We start from the raw sequence: 11,707 nt of genomic DNA on the forward strand, positions 1-11,707 counted from the left end.
GCCCGACTAGCATGTAGCAAGTGCCAAATAAGTGTCAGTGTTTTTCATTAGCTCTGAAGTATCTTGTTGTTCATCAGAGAAAGAGACAGAGACAGAGAACATATATATTCATAATAGACATTTTAGAAAGAAAATTTTCTACATTTTGAAAACTTCAAAATATTAGATTATCTTCATGATCTCATGAGAAGGAATATTCTCCCTCCACTACCAGTAGAGAGAAAAGAGCAAACTTCAATAATAACTAAGTAATAAATGGAGAGCCATTTCTCCCAGTTGCTCTTTAAATGAAAAAGAGTCAAGTTCCAGCTTAGACAGTTTCCTTATCAAGTAATGAGGGACACAATGGAGGAAGGTGTTGCTCAATGAAAGGAGGATGCAGGTACCTGGGAACAAGTTCTTTCATGATCTCAAAATGCTATGCTGCATAACAATGCTATTCTGGTAAGTAGAAAAGTGGGTTAAACTTATTTAGTAAGCATTCTTGAAATCATTCTTAAAGTGGAACACAAATTTTCTTACCCTGAAATTTTTATGAAACCATGACCCTATTTATGTTTAATGATGCAAAGTACAATTTTCTTCTTGCTAGAAAGATGGTTTTACAACTGCAAAAATCCCATGGAAACTGAAGTGGAAACACATGGAAATTGAATAACACACTCTTGAGCGATCAGTAGGTCACAGGGGAAATTAAAGAAGAAATTAAACAATACCTACAAGCAAACAAAAATACAAATACAACTTACCAGGATCTGTGGGATGCAATAAAAGTGGTCCTCAGAGGAAAATTTATTGCACTGAGTGCTCACATCAGGAAAACAGAACAAACACAAATAAATAACCTGATGCTACACCTCAAGCATCTAGAAAAAGAAGAGCAAGTCAAGCCCAAAGCCAAAAGAAGGGAGGAAATTATAAAACTCAGAGCAGAAATAAATGATATAGAGACTAAGAAAACAACCCAAAGAATCAATGAATAAAAGAGTTGATTCTTTGAAAGAATAAATAAAATTGATAAGTCTTTAGGCAACCTAATTTCAAAAAGGGAAGAAAAAGCTCAAATTCATGCAATAAGGAATGAAAAAGGCGAAATCACTACAGGCTCTGTAGAAATACAGAAGATAATCAACACTTATTTCGAAAAACTCTTAGGTTTGATAACAAAGAAAAAGTGGACAGATTCCTAGAAACATATGAAGTACCAAAGCTAGGTCAAGAAGATGCTAAACTAGCATCCCAAGAAGATGCTAACCCAATTTCTATTAATGAAATTGATAATGTAATTAAGTCTTTACCTACAAAGTGGAGCCCAGCCCCAGGCAGATTCACAGTGGAATTCTACAAGAAATATAAAAAGACTTAATGCCCACACTCCTCAAACTCTTCTATGAAAATGAAAGAGAAGCAATCCTTCCTAAGTCATTGCTGGAGACAAATATTACTCTAGTACCAAAACCTAAGAAAAACCCAACTAAAAAAGAGAACTACAAGCCAATCTCCCTAATGAACACAGATGCAAAAATCCTCAATAAAATATTAGCAAATAGGATGCATCAAATCATCAAGATTATACACTATGACCAGGTGGAATTCATCCAAGGCATGCAGGGATGGTTCAACATATGTTAATCAATAAATGCAATCCACCATATCAATAAAGCCAAAAGTAAAAATCACATGACCATTTGTATAGAAACGGAAAAAGATTTTGATAAGGTTCAAAATGCATTCATGATAAGAACCTTACAGAAAATTGGAATAGATGATCTTTACCTCAATATGATCAAGGCCATCTAGGACAAACCAACAGCCAGTATCATACTAAATGGCCAAAAACTGAAGGCCTTTACCTTAAAATCAGGCACAAGACAAGAATATCCCTTATCATCACTCCTATTCAATATAGTACTGGAAATAGTAGCCAGAGCAATTAGACAGGAAAGAGAAACAAAAGGGTAAAGATAGGAAAAGAGGAAGTTAAATAATCATTATTTACAGATGACATGATACTCTATATAGAAGACCCCCAAAGCACCATTGAAAGTCTCCTATATATAATAAGTAAATTCAGCAATGTAGCTGGATACAAAATCAATGCTCAAAAATCAATAGCACTCCTATACACTAACAACAAAATCACTGAGAGAGAAATAAGAGAAACCACACCCTTCACACTAGCATGCAAAAAAATGAAATACGTAGGAACTGATCTCATGACAGAAGTGAAAGATCTACCCTGGGAAAATAATAATACCATGGAAAAGAAATCAAAGAGAATCTCAGAAAGTGGAAAGATGTCCCTTGCTCATGGATAGGAACAATAAATATTGTGAAAATGGCCATTCTCCCAAAACTGTTATACAGATTAAATGCAATACCAATAAAAATACCATCAACAATCCTCATACATGTAGAGAAATCACTCCTAAAATTCATCTGGAACCAGAAGAGACCTAGAATAGCAAAGACAATTCTAAGCAGCTAAGCTAGGGAGGAGGCATCACAATCCTCGACTTGAAGTTATACTACAAAGCTATTGTAGTAAACTCAACATGGCACTGGAATAAAAACAGAGCTGAAAATCAATGCAATAGATTAGAAGATACAACCACACTACAAACACTCAACCACCTTTCTTTGATAAAGGGGCCAACCATGTTCACTGGAAGAATGACAGTCTCTTTAATAAATGGTTCTGGAAAAACTGGCTTTCCATATGCTGAAAACTAAAACTGTACCCATGCCTATCACCATGTACTAAACTAAAATCTAAATGGATCAAAGATCTGAATATTAAAATGAAACACTAAATCTATTGGAAGACAAATAGGATAAAAATCCTGAAGACATAGAGATAGGTAGAGAATCATGAACAGGAATCAAACCACATGGGAAATACTCCCCAGAATCAACAACTGGGATCACATCTTACTAAAAAGTTTGTGCTCATCCAAAGAAATCTCCCACATAGTGAAAAAAGACCCCACAAATGGGGAAAAAAATCTTAGTGAACCATCCTTCAGACAAAGGACTTCGGTCTAAAACATATAAAGAATTTTTTTAAAATCAGACCTCCAAAATTCAAAGATCCAATCCCAATATGGGCATCTGAGATGAACACACATTTCTCAGATGAAGAAATACAAATGACAAACAAATATGTGAAAAAATGTTCATCATCATTACTCATTAGAGAAATGCAAATTAAAATCACACTGAGATTCCATCTCACTCCAAAAGAATGGCCAGGATTAATAAAACTACCAACAACAAATGCTGGAGAAGCTGTGGGGCAAAAGGAACTCTCCTACACTTCGGGGGAGTGTAGACTGGTGCAACGTTGTGGAGGTCAGTCTGCAGATTTCTCAAAAAAGGTGGGATTGGAAGTCCCATTTGTTCCAGCTATTCCACTTGTAGGCATATTTCCAGAAGAACTGAAAACATCATACCACAGTAATATATGTGACCCATGTTTATAGCATCACAGTTTGTAATAGTCAGATCTTGGAAACAACCTAAGTGTCCATCAACCGAGGAATGGATAAAAAAGTTGTGATATTTTTATACAATGGAGTACTGCTCAACTATAAAGAATGATCACATTGATATATTTATAAATAAATGGATGCAGCTTGACACCATACTCATAAGCGAAATAAATCAAACTCACATATGTAAATACCATATAGTCTCCCAGTGTAAGAATACACAAAAGTATGTGCTAATCATGATTGTCCATTATATTGCTTTGAAGACTTTTAATGTTTTCATTCATTAGTTGGAATGGTTTTATTCTGAGTTGTTTGATTTTATTGTCTGTGATGGTATGAACAGCTATTTTGAAGAAAACAAGACAATATAATAGCTAGTGCTGATTTAATATCATCTTGTTTTTAAGTCCTACCAACCTTTTGTTCTTCTGTCTCCTTCAGTTTTATCATGTTGTATCTTATTTATTATATGTGGTAATATAAACAAAAATTTTTATGAACAAGGAGATAATATAGAACCGTTGTTCATTTTCTGTTAGTTGGTTCTAATGCCCTGTAATATTTTCATTCCCTTGAATAGGTTTTATACTATCTTGTTATGTTTGATGCTATAGTATGAAGTTATACTCAAATATTTCAAGGGAAGAGACACTATGGTAGCTACTGTTATGTCGGATGGTCTTGTAGTGAAACACTGTGTTGCTCAAATTGTTTTGTTTTGATCTGTTTTGTTATGTCCTCTTTTATCTTAATATTTTTAAAATTAAAAAATCATAAGATCTTATAAAAAAAGAAAGATGGTTTGTGATGTCTCTGTTAGGAACTTGTTCTTTTAGAAACAACTGGCCATTGCACAAGAAAGTTTAGTTTCTCCAAAGTGTAGCTTTTGAGTAAAAAGACAGTACTGACTCCTGACTATGTAAAAGTCTTTAAAATAGATTTGTTAGAAGCTTAGATTCTTTATTGCTACAGTGTTAAAAAGTAAAATGTTTTATCTATGTGGGTCAATTTAGATATATGCAATGATAAAGTCTTTTTGTATATAATTGAAATGCAGTCATTCAACATATAAAACCCATTTCCTTGTGGATAATTATTGTAAAATATTATGAAAGTGGAAGGTTTCAAACACAGGTGGTATGTATTATTTTGTTAAATCACTCCATGCTCTGGAGTCAGCATGACAGTAACCAGAAAAGCATGACAGAAAACCAGAAAAGAAAGTACAGGTATGATAAAAAAAAGTGTTTGCTGCCCTGGAGGTGCCCAGAGGAAGTGCACACTGCAAAACTGACTAAAAATGTAGGTAAGTATCTGATTAAGGAGTAAAGAGAGACATAAAGCAGAACCCAAATTCTCAATGCTTTGTGTTCTGGGGTCCTTGGAAATTCCGGTATGAATTAGGGATTTAAATTAGGGATTAAAATATGGGGAAAATTTAACTAACTGGACTTGGTAAAATTTGATGACCTTGCAGATCTTCTCTACACACTGCATATGTACATCATTCTAGAAAGTTTTAAAGGTAAGAGAATAGGAGAATCAGGTGAGATGAAGACTTAAATCATCAGTAGCTACTAGAGTCATAAATCAAAGGTAGGTAAAAGTCTTCAGTCACCAGTCAGTAACTAGGCAACATCTTATTCTAGAATCTGAAAGAATTATAAAGGGCCCACGATAGTCTGATAAGAATACTTTGTCCTTCAATTACAGCCAGTCTCACCTCCACAGCAGTACCTGTGGCTTTAGCCTGAATCCCTGCAAAGGAATCCAGCTCTAGCGGTGGTATCTGGGTAAAAAACCACCAGCTGAGTGAAAGAAGTTGGGTGAACGAATGGGTGGGCTGCAGGGTCACTTACAAACGGATCAGGTGCAATAAGGAAATGATTCATTCAGGCAGCTGCTTTTGACCTCAACTCCCAAACGTCCCTGCTGCATGAGGGGAAGCTATCTCCCCTAGGAGTGAAGAAACTGGGATCAGGAGCCATATTCTTGCTACAAAGTCTTTCCAGGGGTCAGGGCTTTAAGACACAAAGCTCCTGGATCCATATTCTCTCACCCATTCCTGTCCCCACTCTCTCCTACTATCATTCCTTGTGTTTCTTCTTATGTTCCATTTTCTTTTTCTTCTTCTTTGTTGCCTGTTGTCTTTTGATGTGTGCCTTGCCCTTTTGTCTATATATCACTCTCTGAATCTGAGCTGTCGGAGTCAGATGACTTTCTGTCTCTATGTTTCCTTTTCTTCTTTTCCTTCTTTCTTTTCTGGACCAATTCTTCATGGAGTCAGGCTTCTCAAACTCTGCTGACTTTGCCTCTTCTTTCTCCTTTTTCTCAGAGAATATTTAGTCCCGCCTGGCTGCATGAAACAATCTTTTGCAAAGTAACCTTTATAGCCACCCTTCTTTCAGGTAGTGTTAAGGACAGCTTCGAGGGTGACCTTCTGCCCAGTGTAATCCTGCAAGGACCATCTACTGTCTCCTCTTCTTGCTCAATAATAATGTTCTTGGATTGAGGTCTTTCCTTAGTTGACAACTTTCATGGAGAGGGATATTTTTATCCTATCATTTTTCATCTCCCCACCAATAAGCTTCACCTACACTTTGTCTCCAACATCTACTACCTTAGAGGGCTGATCCACTTGACAGGAGACAAAGTTCAATATGGTACATGAGACCTCGCTTTCAATAGTGTGGGGTTTTGATAGAGGCTCCATAGTCTGTCACCATAGCAACCTCTCCTTGGAAAATAGTGTAGAGATCAGGCAAGTTTTCCATGGTTTCAGGCCTTCCTGAATTCATCTTTATGTTCTGTTGACTCTCCATTTCTCTTCTCCTATGGCTACTTCCGGTGTCTAGGCATTGTAGCTGTGGCATTGCTCAAACACCAAACCCAGGCAGCCTACATTATTCTTAAAGTAAGGACAATTTCCTTTTAAATTGGATAAAGTTCATTTACATTGGTGATGTATGATTACATGAATATGATGATTACATGAAAAAATTGTTATGGCAAAAAACCCACCTTGCTGTTAATCTCCTTCAAAATACTCCCCTCACATTCAATGCACTTATCTCATTGTTCTTGCCACTTCCTGAAGCAGAATACCCTCTTTGGTGAGTGTCTTTAGTTACACCATCATGACTGCCTTGATGTTCTGAATTGATTCAAAATGTTGTCTTTCATAGTCATTTTAACTCTGTAGAAAAGCTGCAGTCTAGAGTGAATACAGTGGCTGAGCATACATTATAATCATTCTATGGGCCTGGCTTTCCATTGAGGGCACTCAGCAGCAGCCTTCGCTATATTGTTGATCTCACCTTGTAAAGACACTCCCAAATGATGACTTTAGAACAATGAAATAAGTGTGTACAAAGCAAGAGCAAATATTTTGAAGGAGATTAATGGTAATATTACATATCTCTTACCTTCAAATCTAAACATTCAACATATCATTTAATTATCCCTTGTATATGTGAGAAAATAGCAAGAAATTCCAATGCTAGATACATCTGATACAGATACAATAATCTCTGAACCTTTGCAATTTTTCTAAGCCACCATATAACCTGTTATCACATTTAATAAAGCAAATCTACTTTGCTTCTTTTAGTTATTACTTTTGTTTCTTTAACTTATTTTTGTTCTGAATTCTCCATCAATTCATGCTCCTTACTTTTTTTCAGTTGCTTTGTTATTCAAACTTTACCCTCTTACAAAATAAGTCTAATTGTTCTTCACAGCCTCCCATGAAACTTCGTGTTTTCGTTGTTTGTTCTTTCCCCTCTAACATACCTTTTTGGTACATTAGAGTTCTTTCCCCTCTAATGTACCTTCTTGGTTCATGAGGACAAGGGTTATAATCTTATATATTTTTTAACTTCCTCAGTTGTCTCTTTAAAGTTATCATAGAGACATTTTGTTCAAAAATATTTTCTTACGTTGAATGCACAGTTCATCACAGGACTATTTCATTCTTCAAATAAATGCCTAGGATTTCTTTCAAGGCATGTAGGAGATAGAAACGTAATGTTTCCTATTTCTAAAATTTTACAGAATTAACAGTGGACAGCATAACTCAGTAAGATGTAGCAGAGGAATTCAAACATTTTTGGGTATTGTTTTTAAATATGATAAAGTGAAAACTTTTGTACTAACTGAAGATATTTTTCTTTTCTTCATTTTATTTTAAAACAAAACAAAACCAATCAGAACAAAACAATGCAAGCAACATAGGATTTCAAAACAAGAAACAGGAAATGAACCATGGCTACCATAACATCTCTTGTTTTCTTTGAAATAAATGTCCATATTTTCACACACAATGAATTGAAACAAAGCAAAATAGTATAAAACTGATCAAAACAAAAGAGTGAAAGCATTATTTGCCTTCAAAATCAGACAATAGAAAAATCAACAATGGCTACCATAATGTCTTTTGTTCAACATAGCCACCCATGCATTTACATATACTGAAATAAAATAATAGGAAACAGACTAAAACCAATAAAAACAAATAATAAAAGCATTATTGAACATCAAAACAAGATGATAGAAAATCAGCGATGACTACCATAATGTCTTGTTATCTTCAAGTACTTGTTGGTACCATCACACATAGTAACATCAATTCTTGTAAACTCTAGCAAAAGATATAGGCATATATAAGCTTATACATGCACAATGATTATCCTTTCTGTATCCGAGGGAAAAACAAGACAAAACAAAATACAAGAAAAACAAGAAACAAAAGAGACAAATAATAATTCCTTTCCCCTAATTCAATAACTGTTCCTATTCAAACAGTTTCTTTTGTGTCATATATGCTTTTTCTTTTTTTTAAATTTTATTTAAGAGAGAAAGGAAAAAAACAGAAAAAGGATACAAGTTATAAAGAATTTCAGAAAAATAAACACTAGGAAATTACTAGTTAATAGATTACATATTGTTATCTTAGAAATAGTTGTTCAAGTTACAAAATTAAAGCATATAAAGTGGACTTTCAAACAGTGAGACTGCAATTGGTTCAATGATCCAACAAGACTCAGCAATATGGTTATCTATCTTATACACTTAAATATATATGCAGTTATATACTTTAGAGCACTTTCTTTTCCTTTCTTTTGTACAATGACAAATACACATTTTGGGTTTTATTACTCCCACAGTTCTTATTACTTTTTTTGAAGAAAGTAAAACCAAATGTGACATAACAGAACAGAGTCAGGTAAAAGGATGGACATAATAGATAATGTAAAAACAAAATACTAGGTTATCAACAATGGTTACCATACTGCCTCTTGCTATCATAAAAAGAATTGCCTGTATCATCAGTTATAATAAAATTGAACAAAACAGTAAAGAATAAAACGAAAACATTGGAGACATTACAGGACTTTAAAAGAAGATAACAGTCTACCAGAATGGGCGTCATAATCAATCATATTGTCTTCACAGTTGTTGCCTATACTTTCGAACTTGATACTATCAAGCTAAGCAGAATAGAGGAAAGTCAGTCAAAACAAGATGGTGAAGGCAATACAGGGTTTCAAATCAAGTTAATAGGAAATCAAAGTGGGTTACTATAATGTATCCTGCTATTTTTATTTATTTTCCCTTAATTAAAAAGATAATTAAAAAGTAAATAATTTAAAAAAGGAGATTGAGATAAAAGAGGGCATAACAACTGAACAGCCCAGGTCAAAGCATAACAATTTAAGCAAAATAGTGTTTCACTGCAAGATATCCTGACATAAAAGTAGTTATCATAGTGTCTCTTTCATTGAAATCTTTGAGTATAACTTCGTATACTGTAGCACCAAACATATCAAGACAATGTAAAACCATTCAAGAGAATGACAGTGTTACAGGGTATTTAGAAACAACTATCAGAAAATGAACAATGGTTTCTGTATAATCTCCTTGTCTATAAAAGTTTTTGCTTATATTATCACATATAATAAAATCCAATAAGATACAACCTGTGAAGACCGATGGAGACAGAAGAATAAAAACTTGATGGGACTTCAAAACAAGATGATACTAAATTAGCACTAGCTATTATAAATGTCTTGTTTTCTCCAAAATAGCTGTTCATACCATCCAACCTTCTCTGCCTCGTTTCTGTTGAGCTCTTTTTCTGTCATTTGTTGTCAGTTCGTCTTCTTCATTTCGCTTTTACTCCATTCATTGTGGCTTCTCTGCCACTGTTTCTGGAATCTTGGTATTTTCCTTTTTTAGAATATCCTGCAATATTCTCTGTAGAGTTGAATTCCTCTAGTTCCTCTTTATCCTGGAAGCACCTTGTTTTTCCATCAATTTCTAGGGACAGTTGTTCAGGATATATCAATCTTGGCTGGAGGTTGTTATCTTTCAAAGCTTGAATTATTTCCCCCCACGCTCTTCATGATTTGATGGTTTGTGCCAAGAAGTCTGCTGTAATTCTGATGGGTGTTCCCTTGTAAGTGATCTGTTTCTTGTCTCTGAAGGCTTTTAATATTCTTTTCTTATACTTGTTTTCTGGAATTTTGATTATTAAATGCCTGGGTGTATCTCTGTTTGGGTTGTAGGTGGCTGGGGTCCTGTATGCCTCATACATCTGAGTATCTTTACCTTTTGCTAAATTAGGGAAATTCTCTTGGATTATTTCTGTGAATAGCTTTTGTAGTCCATTTGTTTCTGTCCCTACTTCTTTTTTTTTGTTCTTAATTCTTAAGTTATAGATCCTCTTATCGTCTTCAAGCCTTTGTATTATTGCTGTTTGTTTTCTTGTTATTTTTAAGTTTTTCATTTCAATGCTCCCACTTTACAAATCTGCCCTCCAGTTCAGATAATCTATCCTTAGTTTCTTTCAAGCTATTATGCCAGCTTTCAATGGAGTTTTTAGTTTCCTGGTAATCTCTTTGAACCTGCTTCACGTATTCTATGTTTTCTCTATTTTCTCCATCAAACAATTCTCCCTTTTTTTTCTGTTCTTCCATTCAACCATCTGTTTTTTCTTGGGTGCTGCTTAGCATTTCTCTAGCTATTCTACTTATATCTTGCTTTATTTCATTAAATACTTCACTTTTAACTCGTCTATGAGGCTCCGGGAGATATTGCTTTATGTCTATTGGTGCTGTGTCTGATATTGCATGTTTTCTGTCCTCCTTTGCATTTCCCTTTCCTGCATCAGTGTTCTCAGGATGAGGACTGAGGACCCTTTCTTGTTGCTTCCTCTTCCCATACTTTTTGTTCCTTCTATACAAGCGAATATAGGAGGCCCAGTTTTTTTTTTTCTCTTTGTCTGTTACAGTTTGTTTGAATTGCGCTGGCTAGGTGTTCCCGCCCACTGCAGTGTACTAGGGACACACAGATCTGGGCAGCCTCTGCTGGGCCTGCCCCTCCAGGTCAACCTACTGAAGGCTTCACCGCTAGGGCACTGGGACCTGGTTTGGGCTAGCCTATTGGGTCTTAGTCAGCAGCGTCACCCAGGCCAGGCACTCCCCACCAATCCTGCTTGAGAGGGGAATTGCGACTAAAGTCACTCTAGTGCCCTGTTCCAGCTAGTCTGCCCAGTCCCAGAATGCCCTTTGCTGGAGCCTCCTACTTTATGGAAGGATCCTCGTTCCACTCACTCACCGCAGGTCAATGCAGGGCTCCCTGCCAGTCCCACTCTCAACTCTATTCACCAATTCCCACTCTCAGAGCTTTCATGCATCTCTCTCCCTGCCATGCTGATTTGGAAGCAGCAGCAGCAGCAGCAGCAGGAAATTCAAATTGTGGCTTCCAGTGGGAGCATGGTTCCAGCTTCAGCACTGAGATTTTATCCATTCCTGTTATAGCACCAGGATTGCATTTCCAGTTGGTTCTCTTAGCTTAGTTTGTTCCTGGGTCATCAGGGTATATCTCCCCTTGCTTAGGACTCCATTCCTGGATTCTAAGCAGGGTATCTCAGAGAGCCTCTGTAGCTGCTGCTATCTATCCATCATGTTCTCCCAGAAGTCCTCCATATATACTTTTTTAGTTTCTTACACTAGAGAGACAATATGGTATTTACATATGTGAGTTTGATTAATTTCACTTACAAATATTGTCTCAAGTTGTGTCCATTTACTTATAAAGTCTCAGTGCAATTTTTCTTTATGGCCAAGTAGTACTCCTTTATATAAAAATACCACATTTTTGTATCCATTCCTTTATTGATGGGAACTTGGGTTGTTTCCAAGATTGGCTGT

General features: G+C 35.6%; 1 pseudogene; it reads right to left on the minus strand.

Moving 5' to 3' along the window:
* Positions 1-5,581: 5,581 nt before the first annotated feature.
* Positions 5,582-6,292, minus strand: LOC100727019 (zinc finger CCHC domain-containing protein 17-like; annotated as a pseudogene).
* Between the last annotated feature and the right edge of the window lie 5,415 nt (positions 6,293-11,707).

This window comes from Cavia porcellus, unplaced genomic scaffold, assembly GCF_034190915.1.
Source record: "Cavia porcellus strain 051 isolate PalLab524CR breed Dunkin Hartley unplaced genomic scaffold, mCavPor4.1 scaffold_8, whole genome shotgun sequence".
In the NCBI taxonomy this organism is placed as follows: Eukaryota; Metazoa; Chordata; class Mammalia; order Rodentia; family Caviidae; genus Cavia; species Cavia porcellus.